Below are 21,357 nucleotides of genomic sequence, written 5' to 3' on the forward strand. Positions count from 1 at the left end.
CTCCCTCCTCCGCCGCCGCCTTCCTCCCTCCGCCTGCGGCCGCCCCTCCTCCCTCCGCCGCCGGCAGCCCTCCTCCCACCGCCCTCGACCTCACCGCCGCCACCCGAGCCCACCCAGCACCGCCGCCTCCCGATCCCGATCCCGCCCTCACCGCCCCTAGCTACCTCTCCGTCGTCCCCCACCCCCTGCCACTAGTTAGTACTAAAATTAGTAGTAGTAGATGTTAATTTAGGGTTCATAGCTAGTACTATATGTTGCTTAGTTAGTACTAGATTTTTAGTACTGGTAGGTGTTAATTTAGGATTCACATTAGTACTAGACTTTTAGTAGTAGATGTTAATTACTAGTAGTGATGGTACTAGTTAACTAGGGAAGTATAATTAATAGTAGTTGTAGTTGAACTACTTTAGTTGTAGTTGAACTAGTTTACTAAGTAAATTAATAAACTAGTTGAACTAGTTGAATTAATAGAACTAATGTATTTTTAGTAAGATAATTAATATAACTAGTTGAACTACTTTATTTTTAGAAAGAACTAGTTTTTTTTCTATTTATAGTAAGTTTATATTTAGTAAGAACTAGTTGAATTAATAAAACTAGTTGAACATGTCATATTTGTTGTTATTTTTTTAGTTTAAGCAATTATTCGGGATGTATTAGTGATAACTTATACGGTTTCAGGTGACCACCGTCGTCCCCGTCACTGACCCCCTCCGACATCCCCGCCGTCGTCCTAGTCACCGACCCCCTCCGACATCGAGGTGAGACCAGCCAAATATCCTTGTATATCTTGTGTTGTTGCTCAAATAGGATATGTGGTTGCCCAAGTGGTCGTTCATGTTCAGTTTACATCTCCGAGTGGCCTGTGTTTTGCTGGAGTGTTGATTAATTTCCGTTCCGGCAAATTTCAGGCGTTCGATATGTCCTTTTTTAGCAAAGGTCATGTCGGAGTTTTTCGTGAATTCTGGCATGACTTGTGCTAGAATGTGTACACGTTTAATCTTTGAATTATGAATGTAGGAAATGTCGTACTCGGACAACGACAGTCTCCTGGGGGAGTGCAGCTGGTGCCACGATGATCAAGGTATGTGCGACAGGTTCACTGAGCTGGACGAAGATCGGCGCTTCAGCATTAAGCTCGAGGAGACCTTCGATGTTGAAACGGTATGCAACAACGACATGTGTTTTTTCGTAATTAAGCATGACTTCAACTATTTCAACGTCTAATTTTCATATTTTACAATTCGACTAGCTTATTCCATGCCATGCAAGACGCTTTGTCTTGGAGAGGATGGGTTTTGAAGACCATGAAAATTTTGAAACAAAGAAAATACACCTAAGGACCCATTTTGAAGACCATGATATGGATTTTGAAGTAAATCTGTGCAATGCTCAGAGCGTAACCCATTTTGGTTGCCAAAATTGGGAAGCACTTTGCAAAATGTATGGTTTTTATGAGGGTATGATTTTCACCATGGATCTTGGTGATCCTGACATCGAGCAAGACAATATGGACATTTGGGTCCTTCTTGATACGCTTCCGATTATACCGCTATGTGAGTTTCTCAAACATAGTTATTAACTAATTTATATTGCTTATTTCAAAATAGTTGATAGCTTATTTCCATTGACAGCTTATTTTGATTCTTCAAAGACTGTGCGGAAGATGGTAGATAAAACCCACTACACCGATGGCACCGAATTAACGTATAAGGAGAAAAATCATCTGATCGCATTTTGTACTCTTCTTGAGAATTACAATAACTATTATCGAACTCCTCCAAATTATGGTGAATACATGCCACTAGTGCATGTGTTGAACCACGGTAACTTCTCTGGAGATACCCTGATAAGATTTTTTACTATTACGACATCCGTGCATTTTTGCATACATCTAAAACTAGTACATCATTGCTAACTATGAAGTTATTATTATGTTTTTCAACAGAAACTCCCGATGGATTATGTGCCTCATCTGATGTCTCTGAATGGTCGCCTCTCAATTCTGAACATACTGCCAGGTAAATCTAGGGAGCTCACCTGTGCATATCGAATTTCTAAAACCGGTGAACACATGATCATCAAAGAATGGAAGAAATGTATGGACATTCGCAAGGAGGTTCTTGGAAGTAACATTCAGCGAAAGGCAAGAATTGGAGACATGCTAATCTCCATTCTCCATAATGGAGAGTCAGGGGCTATCTTGTTTTTTTTTGCTATTTTAACTTAGCAAATGTAGTAGGTCTTAATCGAATGTAGTAGGTCCTATGAGGTACAATATGTTTATTATGTGGTAATGTGTTAGAGTTGATAATAAGGAGTACTTGTGATTACGACTAGTGACCAATTTGCTACGTGATGTCATTGATGAAAACGATGATCTTGAGGAGGTGTTATATGACAATGATGTATTATGATGATAAGTTGTTAATGATATGATGATGATGATGATATTATTATATCATTGGGTGAAAGAACCACGGATTAGTTTCAAGTGGATGGACATCCACTTGAAACTAGTCCACGGTTCTTTCACCCCGTGATGTAATAACTCATTATGATGTAAAAACAATCTCTAAATTCCTGTTGTATGAAAACTTGTGTAAAGGTGTATGAATACAACATGAAATAAAAAAGAAATAATAGTAGTAGCGCGGGAAAGGGGAAGCGTTACTACTAGTTACCAGTAGCGCGGTTCTGAAGAACCAGTACTACTAAGTCAAGTTAGCAGTAGCGTGCATACAGGCGCGCTATTGCTAAGGTTTAGCTGTAGCGCCTTATCAGTAGCGCTCCTTCCCGCGCTACTGATAGGCCTAAAACCCGCGCTGCTGCTAGGCTTTTCCCTAGTAGTGCATCTCCATGAGTAGCATCTACACCTAATTTTTTTGGTATTTCGTGTTCCATATCCATAACTAAAGATAGACAACAACTTAGAACAACAAATAAAAATTACTTAGTGATAAAGCTAACAAGCACACACGAGGATATTCACCCCACGCTATGACTCCCCGGCAACAGCGCCAGAAAAAGGTCTTGACAACCCGCAAGTATACGGGATAGTTGTAGCCTCTTTCGATAAGTAAGAGTGTCCAACCCAACGAGGAGCTAAAGGTAGAACAAATACTCTCTCAAGTCCTATCGTCCACTGATACGACTCTACGCACACTTGACGTTCGCTTTACCTAGAACAAGTATGAAACTAGAAGTACTTTGCAAGTATGATAGGAAAGGTTTGCAAGATAATAAAGAACGCGAAAATAAAAAGTAGGGGCTGTTTAGATAAAGTTGCAATAAAGTAAATGTAGCGAGTGTGGAAAAGTGGTGGTAGGAGTTGTGAAAGTGTCCCTAAGCAATTGACTTTGTTACTAGACCGGTAATCACTATTGCAATTCTGTTTGAGGGAGAGGCATAAGCTAACATACTTTCTCTACTTGGATCATATGCACTTATGATTGTAACTCTAGCAAGCATCCGCAAATACTAAAGATTCATTAAGGTAAAACCCAACCATAGCATTAAAGTATCAAGTCCCCTTTATCCCATAGGCAAACAACCTACTTACTCGGGTTTGTGCTTCTGTCACTCACGCCACCCACCATAAGCAAATCATAAACATATTGCAAACCCTACAGCGGGAATCCCTCACGCTTGCGCGACACGGAGGGCACAATAGGACAGCACCAATTATAAAACATGCAACTCAAACCAATCATAGCAATTCATCAATCACCGATAGGACAATGAAAATCTACTCAGACATCATAGGATGGCAACACATCATTGGAAAATAATATGAAGCATAAAGCACCATGTTCAAGTAGAGGGTACAGCGGGTTGCGGGAGAGTGGACCGCTGGATATAGAAGGGGGAAGGTGATGGAGATGTTGATGAAGATGGCGGAGGTGTCGGTGAAGATCGCGGTGATGATGATGGCACTACTAGAAATACCACTACTAATGGCGCACCTATTATGGCCATTAATGGCGCATCACTGGTGCGCCACTGACAGCACGCCATTAGTAATTTTTACTAATGGCGCACCAGCTGGTGCGCCATTAGTATCTGGTATACTAATGGCGCACCACCTGGTGCGCCATTAGTATATGCGAGGGTGCGCCATTAGTATGCCTCCCAGTTGGCATGTACACCCAGGTGCTTTGGCATACTAATGGCGCACCACCTCTGGATGCGCCATTAGTAACCGCAGCATACTAATGGCGCACTACCCGGTGATGCGCCATTAGTATGCACTGTCATACTAATGGCGCACTGTCGTGTGATGCGCCATTAGTATGAATATTAGGTTTTTTTTATTTTTTTATTTTCTGTTTTTTGCACAGGTTACAAAATGTATAATTTGACAAAATATAGACAGCACACATCAACAATAGATTCATCAAATACAATAGAAGATTAGTCTTTGAATACAATTCATCATATTAGTCTCCGAATACAATTCATCATATTAGTCTCCGAATTAAAAAGACCGAACAAAGATAGAACATTATATTACAAGTCTCGAGACCGCGAGTAGCGAGTTTGTCTTCGCATTACAAGTCGATATCGATCATCTAAACTACCATCACATAGAAGAGAGCTGCGGTCATCACGATGAGCATCATCACGATGAAACTCGTCTTCATCCGGTTCCTCCAACGCTCCCTCCCCTCTCCCGCTAGATAGCGGGCGTATCTAGATTCGGCCTCGGCCCTAGTGGTGTACCCTTTGTAACTGTTACCGCTGAATCGGTGAACCTGTCTCCGACACTCCTCCCAGTCATCGTAGACTCCGGGAACCTTACCCTTGTATACGACATACGTCGGCATCACTATGCACTAGCCAAACGAAACGTTAGTACCAATTCACAGACAATACATAAGCAATATATAATTATGCAACAGAACGATCGGAAGAGAAAAGCAAGACATTAATAGCATCGATTACATCTAAGTTGAACGACTCTCAAAACCAAAGAGACATACTACAAGTTCATTAAAGTTTAATTACAACATGAGCCAATCGATGTTTCAGAACTAGACAACTCGACTCAAGGGACCGGAGCGTGGATGAAGCCGCCGTCTATCGTGGGAGTCATGAAAGAACGGGCGTTGTCATCCTGCATTTGTAGCATTGTGTCGATGTCACTGTTGGACGGTTGATTTCTGAGGTAGAACTGCCCCGAGGTACGAAGGACATCTTGATGGATGATTTCCGCAAACTCCGACTGGATGCGAAAGAATTCTTGTCGGAGGTCCGCGTCCTGGATTGCCGACACGCTCGCGGCCCAATCTTGGAGTTTACTCGGTAGCAGAAGTTGATGATGGTCCCGTACGATCGCCCGCATGTGATGGATGGCGTAGTAGGCACCCTTCTGACCGCCAGGCGGCTGCTTGACGCAGCAGAACGTCGTATTGTGGGAGAACACGTGCTTGCCGTACTTACGAATAGGCCTGGTGAAGGTGCCTCCAGATTGGGCGTAGCCGGGGAGAACATCATCAAGAACCTTCTTGACATTTGTGTAGTCTACGTTCGACTGACGGTCCGGGTCGAAATACGTGGCCATGGAATATTTGGGGCTTAGGAGGATGAGCGTGCAACGTGTGTCACTGCAGAAAACACGGAATGTTAAAAGAAAAACGATCGAAAAGTAAGAATTCATATGTTACGGGCCGGTTGAGGGGAGGACTTACTCGGGAAAGTAAGGCACGAGGAAGTTATCCTTATCTTGGTTTGCCAGAATGACGCCTTCGAGGTAAGAACTCGCGACTTGCCGGTCCCCAGCGCTGCCCAAGATCTTGGCACGCATGTAGAAGGGGTCGACTATCACGATGTCCGGGGTCTTGTCGCGAATGATCCGCATCTCCATACTCAGCGAAAATAGCCGAACGAAGGTGTAGTGCAGCGGATGAAGGTTAAACATAGCAAAGATGTCATCAAACCGCAGGACGATCGTACCCCCGATGTCGCCATCCACAAAGCCCTTGCCCTCTGGCACCTTGGCCACGAAAACCGGGTATGCCACATCCTTCTCTCTGAGACGCCGCTTCTCCAAAGAAAGAACACTGTCGTGCAGACTCCGCATAGCACCGGTTGCAGCATTGAGCATATTTGGTGGTAGCATCGCCCTACCCGCCACATGCACCCTCCTCGAGATATCCTGCGGTGAAGGTGGCCCGTCCTGAGCACGGATCGTACTCGGTGCCGGCTGGCTCGCACCCTTCTTAGTCTTTCTTTTGCGTGCCTTCTTCTTCTCCTGTAATGGGACCGAGTTCTGCTCACAGACCGCCTTCTTGAGTGTGTTGGGGCTGATAATATTTCGCACCTCGCCTATCTGAGGCTCGGTGAAGTCGGCAGCTGGAGGCGTCTCCTGAGAGCTGAACGCCAGACGGCGCCTGTTGCAACTTGGCTTCTCCGCGGTACGAGCTAGATCGCACACGTCTTTTGTTGGGTTTGGTTCTTGAGAAGGAGGCCCCATGAAGTCGCCATCGTACCCATGCTCGGCAAAGTACTGATCGACGTTGCCAAATGTATCATCGTCGTCGTCGTCGTCGTTCTGATCCTGTGCCATATGCATGTTTGGATCCAGTGGCATAGGGATGTCCGGCACCGTTACGGCGGTCTTGCCATGGGGCCGACTTGGCGCCGGCACGACTGGCGGTGTTGTCTTTGGGGTGGTGTCCCCCGCCCCCAAACGAATCTGGCTCTTCGGCCAAAGCAGGGGCCAGCTCAGGCAGGCGCTGAGGGTCATCACGTCATCATCGTCGGCCCCGACGGGTCGAATCGGAGGTAACAAGTCGTCGCAGCCTGGCAGCACCCGAACCAGTTGAACCCTAAACAAGTTGGGTGGCATCTGGGTACCGTGGAACAAGGGGTTGCCCGGTTGAACGATTTTGCCCTTGGCGACATCGACCAACTCGTTGTTCACGAAGTGGAGGAGAGTGCACGGAACGTCGGCGGCGCCCTGCGAAAACATGTAGGGCGTCAGGGATGCCCAGTCAAAGGCAAGGAGATGAAGTCCTCGGCCGAGAGAGGCTTAATTAGTTACCGTGATGATGGCGTCGAGCTCGGCTAATGTCGAGGCACCGCCAACGGCGGGCGTGCAGTTGACGGAGCGGCCGCTTGCTGAAGAGGTGCCGGCCGGCGTACACCCGGGTGCATTAAGCTCCCGTGCCGGCGTCGGAGACACCAATGCCGCCTCCGCCGGAGGCACCAATGGCCCCGCCATCGCATTATGCGAGTTGCTGGCCGTGAAGCTAGGAATCGGGGGCGGCCCCTGTTGGCCGCCCGCAATCCACGCACTCAACCCCGAGATCAAGGTAGGCACAAGGGCGGTGATCGTCTCTCCGAGTCGTTGTTCCACTTGCTCTTGGACAATCTCCGGAATCCGCGCCACCTGTGCCTTGAGTTCTTGAACCTCTCGCGCCTGGCTTTCCGAGCTGGTCTTTTTCTCCTTCCGCACACCAGCGGTATAGTATGACCCCCATTTTGTCGACAAGCCTTTGCCGGCCACACGACCAGCTGACGTCGGCTTACTGAGCTTATCCTTGTTCTTCATTATATTCAACCCCCTATTTAGAGTGGTGTCCCAAGGGTTGCTCTGAGTCGACCCCGCGCTACTGCTTTCAGTCGCCTGCGGAAGGAATGTGAACCATTTAGAAATTCGGCTTCATTAATTAGAATGCAACCATATGGAGCTAATTACGCGGGGGTGTATTCCTTACCAGAACAAGCTCAAGCTGCCTGGTCTTCGGATCCGTGGTAAGCTCCTTTGTTTTCGGGTCCTTCTTGTACCGGGCCCTGACAAAGTTCCTGGTCTGCTTGTCACCGTATTTATCGAAGAGGGGCGGTAGGCCTTGCTCGGCACGGTCCGCCTCCTCCTTGTCCCATATAGGCTCCGCCACTCTGTAACCGCCGGGACCGAGTGTGTGTTCCCCTATGTTCAGCTCCCGCATTTGTTTCCCCCACTCACTTGATTGGGAGCTTGCGGTGCTCGAGCAATTGATCTTGAAGTCGTTGTAGTCATCTTCGGTGATGGAAGGATTTTTCTCCTTGATCTTCTCATAACTCTCACCTTTCTCGATCATTCTCTTCACATTGCTTTTCCAAGTAGACAGGGCCTTGCTCATCTTCGTGAGGGCAGCATTGTTCACTTTATTCCCTTTGAGGCTTGTGTTTTCGAATTCAGCGGGGAACTTGTATCGTTCGTGCAGCTTCGTGAAGAGGAGGTGGCGCAAATTCCCCCGGTCAGGATGCCTCAGGTTCTCGGTGTTGATCGAGACGGTGCTCCGGACAATGCACCCGAGCTGAAGCGAGTACCCCTTGACTATTCGTTCGGGCGCCGTTGGATTCCCGTTGGAGTCCACTTCAGTAACTTCCTCCTTGAGGGTGCGGAGCACGATCGGGCGCCGGTCCTTCCGTTGCCTCTTCGGCTGGCTGCTATCTGTGCGTGCGCCGCCATCATCAGTGGTGGCATCCTCGGCGGCACCATCAGTGGTGGCATCAGTGTGGTCATCCTCGGCGGCACCATCCGTGGTCTCAGGATCGGTGGGGAAGGCGGCGGCCTCATACAAGTGAGGTTGTTCCTCCATCTCCTGGGACAGCTCCCAGAATGCCTTGCCGCCCGAACCCCCGGCCTCATCGTTGTGGGCCATGTTTCTCTCTAAATAGAAACAAAGTTTGGTCAAAAAGTTGGTTATTGTCAAGGAACAAGATCATGGTCTCATCATTTAGGGTTTGTCGACACCGAGGCATCCTAAAATCTAAGCTTTTATCATTGAGGGTTTTTCGACGCCAAGGCACCCTAAAAGCCTAACTTTTCATCATTTCGGTTTTTATCGACACCGAGGCACCCTAAAAGCCATGCATTAGTCACAAGTACGCCGGGGCACTTGATCCTACTTAATTAACTACTAAGATACCCCGGCCCATGCATTAGTCACAAGTACCCCATATGTCCTATTTTTAGCAAAGTCATGCTAAAATTCACGGAAAATTTCAGCATGACCTTTGCTGAAAATAGGACATATGGAGTACCCGAATTTGCTGGAACGGAAGTTAATCGACATTCCAGCAAACTCAAGGGCCTCTCGGGTGGACAAGGCAAAAAAGGCCTTCATCACAACATGCAAAAAAGAGAGAGTCACGGACAGTGACATGATACATTTTCATAAAAGCTTGTGGAGCCCGGGGCATCTGAACATTAAGCCCGACTAAGGTGCGCCTGTACCACACCTTAGTATTCTGCAGGACTACACACTGTACCAAGAACTGATTGTCGCTGCTACTATTTATTGGACAGCAGTATCTTGCAGAACAAGAGATGCTAAGTTTTAAATCATATATTTGCATTCTTATAAAGTTAATAATCACTGAAATAGGCATAAAGCTGTAGCGACCTTGCCCAAGTAAATCCAGTTATCTGTTTCTAGGAAAGAACATTGGTCATTGCAGTGTGAAACCTGAGAAACACAGCACTGACCTTAATCATATATACATATTTGACCAGACACATCAATCAAAGCAGCCTTGCAATATTATGTTCCAGTGCAGTAGAAAATTTACATCAGACTAATTAGGTCCATCTTCCTTTATTTGAGATAGTTAGCTGGAACTTATGAGTAAAACACAAGTCTAATACCAGCGAAAAAATCTAGCATCTTAACCATTAATTTGAGATAGTTTGGTTTGGTGGTTTCAGTTTCCAGCCTGATTGGTGATGGTAGTTTGAGTTTGAGGTACCAGTTTAATCTCCAGATTCATCATAGCTTAAGAAAATGCTGTGCTAACTGCAAGTCAGACAGCATCTCAATCTCAATCTCAAACTCAATCTCATCTCATCCAGAGGAGAGTGACAACCAAATCAACGGAAACAATTATGGTACCCATTAAACTAGGAGACAACATTCAGACGCCAGCAGCCATTAAACCAAATCAAGCAACCAAATCAATCAGGCCCTGTTTGATAGTAAAGTATTTTCTAAGTATTCTAAGAATACTGCAGTTTTTTCAAATATCATAGTTTTATTTACTGTGACCTGTTTGGTTAGCACTAAATATTGTGTTATTAAAACTAGAGTATTCTTATTAAAACTAGAGTATTCTTAAGTAATTTCTCTGCATATAAACTAGAGTATTGTGGATCATCTTTTTCTGTCTTACTGCTACAGGTACAGTGGGATGTGAGCTGCAAAGGAAAAAGAAGAAGACTTAATTATTAACCACTGCTAGTTAAGATTTACTTATTCTGTAAAGTCACCAAAATGAGGAAAGCTTTTTAACAATAAACAATGGAAATATTTAAGACTTGGCATAGAAACAGCAGCGCTCAGTACCATGGACAACCACCCTTACTTAAGTTTGCAAAGTCATCAATAGGACAGGATTTCACAAAGTTCACACCCCCGCCCCCCTGTCCTTGAACAGGGTATCTCTACCTGTAAAGAGGCTGTCCGGCATACATATCAAAGCAAAGGAAAGTAGATCCCTTCAACACTTGGATCAACAACAACTTATAATCCTTTCATGGAATCTCTCTAAAATTTATTCTTGTTCATAGCCAGAATAGTTGGATCTTCAAGTCAGAAGCTTTGCATTTTAGTCCCCCTTTAACACAATTTACATAAATACATCACAAGGGACCTTTAATCTCCTAATGTTAGCAAAAACTGAAGTTTTATAGACCTTTTCCTTTTCCAACCTTGTAACTGTTTGTACATAATTGAAAAAAATACCATAGAACGGTTGTTCTACGGTCAGGACCTCAAGAAAAAAAATTACACAATAAAGCAAAAAAAATCACATGAAGAGGTGCTTCCCACACCCTGCACTGGCTTCTCTCCCTCTCCCCACAGAAATAAAATACTCCAGTGTAAACCCAATTATCGGGAATTAAAATGCCGCTGAGTTATATAACCAAACCTCTTAAGAATAAACGAAACAGTAGGTGATAACATCAATGGTTGTTCTCTAGCGGTGGGCATCTTGCAATAAGAAATTCTAATTATTTGAAAACTAGCAGATAACATCGACGCTACTAATTGTGAGTTTCCATGGTGTGGGGTTCTTTTAGGTGCTTCTGAATGTTTGAATGGAGTTGAAACCTACTCCAGAAACTAAACTACACATAACATTTTGTGCAGCTGTAGGTATATCTTGATGCAAGGTAGTCGACTTAGTCACTTGCAAATATCATTCTCAAGATGACTGATGAGACATAACAAATGTGAAAAGCCCCCGCAAAAAGGAAAAAAGGTATGTGACAATTGATTACTGCAAAATCTCATGATAAACCAAAATATTACACATGGTGCATTGTGAAACTAATATAAAGTTATCAAGCAGCAGACCGGTTTCTTCCATGACATGAAACAAGCGAACAATTCGATGGTGTAACAAACAAACAATTCGGATACAGGTAAAACTTGCCCTGCACTCCATTAAACTCCAGAATGGGCTCACGGGGGATGCGAGGGGGATAGGGGGAGAGGAGGAGGGGGAGCTCACGGGGGCGACGAGGTCCGGGTGGTGGTGTGGGTGCTCCGGCGACGGTGGTGTGGACGGGGCGGCGTCCGGGCCACCGGCGACGAGGGCGGCGGGGCGATGGCGAGTCGGCCTGGCCACCGGAGTCGGCCGGGCGAGGTCAACGGCGAGCGCCCCCTCTTCCTCCTCCTTCTCCGTGGGGAAAGCGGCGGGGCGGCGGCGTCGGGAGAGGAGAGGGCGGCGTCGCGGCGTCTCACGGCGTCGGGGCGGCGTCGCGGCGTCGGGGCGGCGTCGAGGCGGCGGGGCAGCGGCGTCGGGAGAGGAGAGGAGAGGGGAGGGGAAGGGGATCGAGGGCGAGGGCGAGAAGGGGATCGAGGGCCGGGGAGGAAAAATATGGATGGGGGCACAATACTAATGGCGCACCACCCCCCGGTGCGCCATAAGTATATCCACACTAATGGCGCACCTCACCCTGGTGCGCCATTAGTACTTTTTTTTATTTCTGCTCGAGCCAACAGGTTATCTCCCACCTGACCTGATCCACACCAAGTCCCCTCTACTAGCTCGACTGGTCAGTAGCCAGTTCTCACACCAGGAGGTCCTGGGTTCGAATCCCAGGCTCCACAAATTTTTTTTATCATTTAAAAAGCTGTTTGATACTTATTTGTGTTTAAATATGTTCAAACTTGTTTAAATAATAACAGTAATATTTTTTTATAAGACAGTAGCATTTAAAAAGCTGTTTGATACTTATTTTTTTATAAGACGGTGCGCGGGGTGCGGGGGGTCGGCGGCGGCGGTTGGGTAGGGGAATCGAGGGTGCGGTGGGTCGGCGGCGGCGGCCGGTGGACTTGGGGGGTGCTCGGCGCCGAGGGGGACCGGATCTGGCGAGGTGGGATAGCGGTCGAGATGGAGGGGGATCGAGGTGGGCTCCACAAATTTTTTTTAGCATTTAAAAAGCTGTTTGATACTTATTTGTGTTTAAATATGTTCAAACTTGTTTAAATAATAACAGTAATATTTTTTTTATAAGACAGTAGCATTTAAAAAGCTGTTTGATACTAATTTTTTTTATAAGACGGTGCGCGGGGTGCGGGGGGTCGGCGGCGGCGGTTGGGTAGGGGAATCGAGGGTGCGGGGGGTCGGCGGCGGCGGCCGGTGGACTGGGGGGTGCTCGGCGGCGAGGGGGGCCGGATCTGGCAAGGTGGGATAGCGATCGAGATGGAGGGGGATCGAGATCGAGTGTCCATGAAATTTAAAAATATTCATGATAGTTCAAAAAGTACCCATGAAATACAATCGAGAAATGAAGGCTACGATTTAAATACAATCGATCTTAGCTAGCTATCTGTTCACAATCTTCTTGCCCTTCTTTTTCGCAAATGGAGTTCTTCTGTGGAACGGACGTCCTTTAGGTAGGGTGGTCCTGCTTCTTCTTGTGGTGTATGCTGCTACTTCATCATCGTCGTCATGTTCGATCCTCGGGTCGCCGTACTTGTCGAAGTCTTGCTCATTGGCTACTCCATCCATTCCGATGATCTTCCTTTTGCCTCTCCTCACGACAACACGACTGGGCTTTGGCGGGTCGGTAATGAAGAAGCATTGGTCCACTTGGGAAGCCAGTACCCATGGCTCATTTTTCGCGGTGACGTTTGCGCCCGCGGTCTTGGATTTGGCTTCGGGTATAACCATGGTGGTGAAATACCGGTCTTCTTTTATGACGTTCTTGGCCCATCTGACACGGAACATCGGGACCTTCTCTCCAGCGTAGCTCAGCTCCCAGATCTCCTCGATCCTTCCGTAGTATCTGTCCTTGTCGTTACCGGTGTAGGATTCCATCGTTACCCCGGAGTTCTGATAACCATCGCTCTTCATGTCCTTGGCCTCGGTGTAGAATGTGTAGCCGTTGATATCGTACGCCTCATAGGTCATCAGGTTGTGCTCGGCGCCCTGTGACAAGGCGAATATGAGTTGTTCTTCCGCGGAAGAATCCTCATGTAAAGGGTACGACAGAAGCTTATGCTTGAACCAACGCGTGAAACATGAGTTGTGCTCTTTGAGTATATCTCCGTCCGTCCTCTGTTGGCCTCGGTCATTGTACGTCTTTTTAATAAAGGTTTTGTGCTCTACCAACCAAGGATCGACCACGTCTATGTGTTGTAGCGCGACTAGGTTTGCTCTTTCAAAGTCGGCGAGTCGACCCTCGAAGTCGACATGCATTTCGCGGCGACCCTCACGGTGACCCCATCCAGCGAGCCTGCCGAGGTGCCTGTTGACGGGCAGACCAACGGGGTTCTCGATGCCTAGATAATTCGTGCAGTAGGAGATGCACTCTTCGGTCAGAAAGCCCCTGGCTATGCTTCCTTCTGGACGTGACATGTTGCGAACGTATCCTTTGATGACACCATTCATCCTTTCGAACGGCATCATGCTGTGCAGGAACATCGGCCCGAGTTGGATGATATCCTCCACTATATGGACCAGCAGATGCACCATAACGTCGAAGAATGCGGGCGGGAAGTACATCTCAAGCTCGCATAGTATCACCACGATCTCTTCCTGTAGCCTTCTGAGTTGCCTCACGCCAATCGACTTCCGAGAGATGACGTCGAAGAAGTTGCATAGGCCAAATAGCGTTTCACGGACGTGCGCGTCCATGATCCCACGGATTGCAACTGGAAGTATCTGCGTCATCAGCACGTGACAGTCGTGAGACTTCATCCCGCTGAACTTCTGCTTCGCTGGGTCTAGGTATCTGCTTATCTTCCCCGCGTAACCGTAAGGAAGTTTTACTCCTAGGAGGCAGGTGAAAAACTGCTCGATCTCCTCCTGACTTAGAGTGAAGCACGCGGGAGGGTAGTCATTTCCGGTCTTCTTGGCCTTTTTGCCTTTGCGACGACTTTCTGTGTCCTGCTTCGCCTCATCATCATCATCATCATCATCATCATCATCATCATCATCATCATATATAGCGTGAAGCTCCTGCCTGATGCCCATTGATTTCAAGTCTGCCCTTGCTTTCGGCCCATCTTTGGTCCTCTCTGGCATGTTGAGCAGGGTACCAAGCAGACTCTCGCACACGTTCTTCGTGATATGCATGACATCAAGGCTGTGAGGCACACGGTGGATCTTCCAGTACGGCAAGTCCCAGAAAACAGACCTCGTTTTCCATACCTTCAGCAGCGGCTCTGGCGCCTTTCGCTTCTTTCCCGGCTCTGGCGCCTTTTGCTTCTTTCCCGGCAGTGGGCAGTCTTTCCAATTTTTCAACAGCTTGTCTATTTCCTCGCCGCTCCTCGTACACGGGCGTTTTCGGGGTTCTGTTTCACCATCGAACAGATCCTTGCGTTTCCTCCACGGGTCATCGTCGCGAAGCCACCTTCGATGTCCCATGAACACGGTTTTCGAAGACCCGGGATCTCTATCTAGCTGGCGATACGTTGTGTCATCCATGCACCTTACGCATCCAGAAAATCCGTGGACTACCTGCCCCGCAAGATATCCGTAACCGAGATAGTCGTGCACCGTCGTGAGCAGTGCGGCTCTCATAGGGAAATACTCTTTCTCTGCGGCGTCCCACGTATTGGCTGGCGTTTTCCACAGCGTGTCAAGCTCCTCTTTCAGCAGCCCCAGATACAGATTGATGTCGTTCCCTGGTTGTTTCGGCCCTTCAATTAGCATACTCATGTGAATGTACTTCCTCTTCATGCACAACCAGGGGGGAAGGTTGTACATCCACACAAACACAGGCCAGGTGCTATGTGTGCTTCTCTGGCTGCCAAACGGATTGACTCCATCGGTGCTCGCGCCCAGCACGATGTTCCTTGGATCGTTCCCAAATTCTGGGTATTCGAAGTTCAATGCTTGCCACTGGCTCGCATCCTTAGGGTGACTCAGCATCTTGTCTTTTTTATCTATCTCCGGATCATTTGCGTCATCTTCTCGCTTCTTCTCCTCCCTATCCGCGTGCCAACGTAGGAGCTTTGCTACCTTAGGATCCGCGAAATACCGCTGCAGACGAGGAGTGATCGGAAAGTACCACACCACTTTTCGAGGAGCTTTCTTCCTCTTCTTGTATCGAGTGACACCGCACACCGGACATATTGTAGACTCCGCGTGCTCGTCCCGATAAATGATGCAATTGTTCATGCACACATGGTATTTCACGTGCGGTAAATCCAGAGGACACACGATTTTCTTCGCCTCCTCCAAACTGGTCGGGCACTTGTTCCCCTTGGGAAGACGTTCGTGCCAGAATGACATGTTCTCGTCGAAGCATGCGTCGGTCATTTTGTGTTTTACCTTCATCTCCAGGGCCATGAGCGTTACTTTCAGGCGGGTATCCTCGGGCCTGCATCCTTCATACAATGGAGTAACCGCGTCTAACTCAAGTTGATCCATCTTGGCTTTCTCTCGGGCGGCAGCTCTTGCGTTATCCGTCTGCTTGAGAAGCAGCTCTTGAATATGAGGGTCCTGCACCCAGCCCATCGATGGTCCAGCGTCGTCTGCTCCGCCGGCATCATCATCTTCATGATCATGCCCGTCGCCTGCTCCGGCATCTTCCTCATCATCATGTCCTGCATCTTCTACATGATGACTGTGTACAGCATCACAGTCGTGATCATCTCCTGGGGATTCTTCGTCTTCTCGCCCGCCCGAGCCGCGGTGGTTGTCTTGCTGCCCTTCCTCATTTCTTGCCCGGCCCGCATGGACGACTTCGTAGTCATCTTCATCACCTTGCCACCGATAGCCATCCATGAAACCACGCAACAGCAGGTGGTCCCGCACCTGCCCAGAATCCGGGTCCGCAATAAGGCTCTTCAGCTTGCATCTTCGACACGGACATCTTATCTCCGTCTCGTTCTTTTGAAGCATCTCGGCCTTCGCGGACCTCAAAAACCTATTCACGATGCCTTCGGTCATCGTGCGGACCATGGTCGCCTGCGGGGTAGAGCAAAACGATATTTTAGAACCAAACAAAAATTTGGCATGACCTTCCCTAAAAATAGGACCAAAAAGAATGCTTAATGCCAAAATTCTCGCCGAAACGGAAATGAATCAACATTCCGGCAAAATATTGGCAACTATCGCATATCAAATACCGGTACACCTCCAAACACAAACACATATGCAACACCACAAACATATGCAACACCACGAACATACATAGATCTAGCTAGGCCGTAAAAAGTGCATGTGCACATTGTTGTAAGGAGAACAACCTAAATATAGCTTCCCCCCTTACTTACCTATTAAAACAAGGTAATTTAACCACTTAATTTGAATGAATCTATGGTGGAAATGAGGTGAAAAAGAGGAGGCACCCGAGACAAGGAGGAGGTGGAGAGAATGAAGTGGGGAGAAAGTGAGTGTGTGGGTAGGAGAGGCTGTCCCAAATATCTTGTTGCTGCCCACTTACTAATGGCGCACCTCTTGCATGGTGCGCCATTAGTACTTACAACTACTAATGGCGCACTTGGGCAGGATACGCCATTAGTATGTTTGGATAGGCGCACTAGTTCAAAAAAAAACTATACTAATGGCGCACCCACTGCCAGGTGCGCCATTAGTAGTTACAACTACTAATGGCGCACTTAGGCGGGATGCGCCATTAGTATGTTTGGATAGGCGCACTAGTTCAAAAAAAAGTTTCTATACTAATGGCGCACCTGCTGCCCAGTGCGCCATTAGTAGTTACAACTACTAATGGCGCACTTTGCCGGGATGCGCCATTAGTATGTTTGGACAGGCGCACTAGTTAAAAAAAATTTGATACTAATGGCGCACCCGTAGCATGGTGCGCCATTAGTTGTTTAAACTCTAATGGCGCATCAGATTGTGGTGCGCCATTAGTATATACTAATGGCGCACCATCTTTCTGGTGCGCCATTAGTGTCAATCCCATCTATAGCCATTTTCCTAGTAGTGTGGCCCCCGGCGGCGTTCCGGCGCCATCGGAAGCAAGGGGGAGAGAGCCCCCCTTCTTCTTCTTCTTCCTTGACCTCCTCCCTAGATGGGAGAAGGGTTTCCCCTCTGGTCCTTGGCTCCCATGGTGTGGGAGGGGCGAGAGCCCCTCCGAGATTGGATCTATCTCTCTGTTTCTGCGTGCTGTAATTCTGCCCTGGCACTGTTTCCTTTATATCTGGAGATCCGTAACTCCGATTGGGGTGAATCTTTTGCCCAGATCTTTCTCATAAAATTAGCTTTCTTGCGGCAAAAGAAGAGCGTCAACCGCCTGACGGGGGCCCCAAGAGAGTCCAGGGCGCGCTTGCCTCCCTGGGGCGCGCCCCTATCTCCTACCCCCCTCGGGCACCGTCTCGCTTTGATTTTATTTCCCAAAAATCATAAATATTCCAAAATAATTCTCCATCCGTTTTTATCCCGTTTGGACTCCGTTTGATATGGGGTTTCTGTGAAACATAAAACATGCAACAGACAGGAACTGGAACTAGGCACTGGATCAATATGTTAGTCCCAAAAATAGTATAAAAAGTTGCCAAAAGTATATGAAAGTTGAAGAATATTTGCATGGAACAATAAAAAATTATAGATACGATGGAGACATATCACATGTCTATGTTGTTGTAGAAGATGGCTCGTGCTATTGTTCCGTTGAATTTTAATGTGTTCCTTGAGAAAGCAAAGTTGAAAGATGATGGTAGCAATTACACGGACTGGGTCCGTAACTTGAGGATTATCCTCATTGCTACACAGAAGAATTACGTCCTGGAAGCACCGCTAGGTGCCAAACGCGCTACAGGAGCTGAACCAGATGTTATGAACGTCTGGCAAAGCAAAGCTGATGACTACTCGATAGTTCAGTGTGGCATGCTTTACGGCTTAGAACCGAGACTTCAACGACGTTTTGAACGTCATGGAGCATATGAGATGTTCTAGGAGTTGAAGTTAATATTTCAAGCGAATGCCCGGATTGAGAGATATGAAGTCTCCAATAAGTTCTACAGTTGCAAGATGGAGGAGAATAGTTTTGTCAGTGAGCATATACTCAGAATGTTTGGGTATAACAATCACTTGATTCAACTGGGAGTTAATCTTCTGGATGATAGTGTTATTGACAGAATTCTTCAATCACTGCCACCAAGCTACAAGATCTTCGTGATGAACTACAACATGCAAGGGATGGATAAGATGATTCCTGAGCTCTTCGCAATGCTAAAGGCTGCGGAGGTAGAAATCAAGAAGGGGCATCAAGTGTTGATGGTCAAAAAGACCACCAGTTTCAAGAAAAAGGGCAAAGGGAAGAAGAAGGGGAACTTCAAGAAGAACGGCAAGCAAGTTGCTGTTCATGAGAAGAAACCCAAGTCTGGACCTAAGCCTGAGACTGAGTGCTTCTACTGCAAACAGACTGGTCACTGGAAGCGGAACTGCCCCAAGTATTTGGCGGATAAGAAGGATGGCAAGGTGAACAAAGGTATATGTGATATACATGTTATTGATGTGTACCTTACTAATTCTCGCAGTAGTGCCTGGGTATTTGATACTGGTTCTGTTGCTAAAATTTGCAACTCAAAACAGGGACTACGGATTAAGCGAAGATTGGCTAAGGATGAGGTGACGATGCGCGTGGGAAATGGTTCCAAAGTTGATGTGATCGCGGTCGGCACGCTACCTCTATATCTACCTTCGGGATTAGTTTTAGACCAAAATAATTGTTATTTGGTGCTAGCGTTGAGCATGAACATTATATCTGGATCTTGTTTGATGCGAGACGGTTATTCATTTAAATCAGAGAATAATGGTTGTTCTATTTATATGAGTAATATCTTTTATGATCATGCACCCTTGAAGAGTCGTCTATTCTTTTTAAATCTCGATAGTGGAGATACACATATTCATAGTATTGAAGCTAAAAGATGCAGAGTTGATAATGATAGTGCAACTTATTTGTGGCACTGCCGTTTGGGTCATATTGGTGTAAACCGCATGAAGAAACTCCATTCTAATGGACTTTTGGAATCACTTGATTATGAATCACTTGGTACTTGCGAACCATGGCTCATGGGCAAGATGACTAAAACGCCGTTCTCCGGAAGAATGGAGTGAGCAACAGATTTGTTGGAGATCATACATACTGATGTATGTGGTCTGATGAATGTTGAGGCTTGCGGCGGGTATCGTTATTTTCTCACCTTCACAGGTGATTTGAGCAGATATGGGTATATCTACTTAATAAAACATAAGTCTAAAACATTTGAAAAGTTCAAAGAATTTTAGAGTGAAGTAGAAAATCATCGTAACAAGAAAATAAAGTTTCTACGATCTGATCATGGAGGAGAATATTTGAGTTATGAGTTTAGTCTTCATTTGAACCAATGCGGACTAGTTTCGCAACTCACGCCACCCGGAACACCATAGCGAAATGGTGTGTCTGAACGTTGTAATCATACTTTACTAGATATGGTGCGATCTATGATGTCTCTTACTGATTTACCGCTATCATTTTGGGGTTATGCTTTAGAGACGGCTACATTCACGTTAAATAGGGCACCATCTAAATCCGTTGAGACAACTCCTTATGAACTGTGGTTTGGCAAGAAACCAAAGTTGTTGTTTCTTAAAGTTTGGGGCTGCGATGCTTATGTGAAAAAACTTCAACCTGATAAGCTCGAACCCAAATTGGAGAAATGTGTCTTCATAGGATACCCAAAAGAGACAGTTGGGTACACTTTCTATCACAGATCCGAAGGCAATACTTTTGTTGCTAAGAATGGATCCTTTCTAGAGAAGGAGTTTCTCTCGAAAGAAGTGAGTGGGAGGAAAGTAGAACTTGATGAGGTAACTGTACCTGCTCCCTTATTGGAAAGTAGTTCATCACAGAAACCGGTTCCTGTGACACCTACACCAATTAGTGAGGAAGCTAATGATGATGATCATGAAGCTTCAGATCAAGTTATTGCTGAACCTCGTAGGTCAACCAGAGTAAGATCCGCACTAGAGTGATACGGTAATCCTGTTCTGGAAGTCATGTTACTAGACAATGATGAACCTACGAACTATGAGGAAGCGATGATGAGCCCAGATTCCGCAAAATGGCTTGAGGCCATGAAATCTGAGATGGGATCCATGTATGAGAACAAAGTATGGACTTTGGTTGACTTGCGCGATGATCGGCAAGCCATCAAGAATACATGGATCTTCAAGAAGAAGACATACGCTGATGGTAATGTTACTGTCTATAAAGCTCGACTTGTTGCGAAAGGTTTTCGACAAGTTCAAGGAGTTGACTACAATGAGACCTTCTCACCCGTAGTGATGCTTAAGTCTGTCCGAATCATGTTATCAATTGCCGCATTTTATGATTATGAAATTTGGCAAATGGATGTAAAGACTGCATTCCTGAATGGATTTCTGGAAGAAGAGTTGTATATGATGCAACCTGAAGGTTTTATCGATCCAAAGGGTGCTAACAAATTGTGCAAGCTCTGGCGATCCATTTATGGACTGGTGCAAGCCTCTCGAAGTTGGAATAAACATTTTGATAGTGTGATCAAAGCATATGGTTTTATACAGACTTTTCGAGAAGCCTATATTTACAAGAAAGTGAGTGGGAGCTCTGTAGCATTTCTAGTCTTATATGTGGATGACATATTGTTGATTGGAAATGATATAGAATTTCTGGAGAGCATAAAAGGATACTTGAATAAGATTTTTTCAATGAAAGACCTCGGTGAAGCTGCTTATATATTGGGCATCAAGATCTATAGAGATAGATCAAGACGCTTAATTGGATTTTCACAAAGCACATACCTTGACAAAGTTTTGAAAAAGTTCAAAATGGATTAGACAAAAAAAGGTTTCTTGCCTATGTTACAAGGTGTGAAGTTGAGTAAGACTCAATGCCTGACCATAGTAGAAGATAGA

This window comes from Triticum aestivum, chromosome 2B (genome assembly GCF_018294505.1).
Source record: "Triticum aestivum cultivar Chinese Spring chromosome 2B, IWGSC CS RefSeq v2.1, whole genome shotgun sequence".
Taxonomy (NCBI): domain Eukaryota; kingdom Viridiplantae; phylum Streptophyta; class Magnoliopsida; order Poales; family Poaceae; genus Triticum; species Triticum aestivum.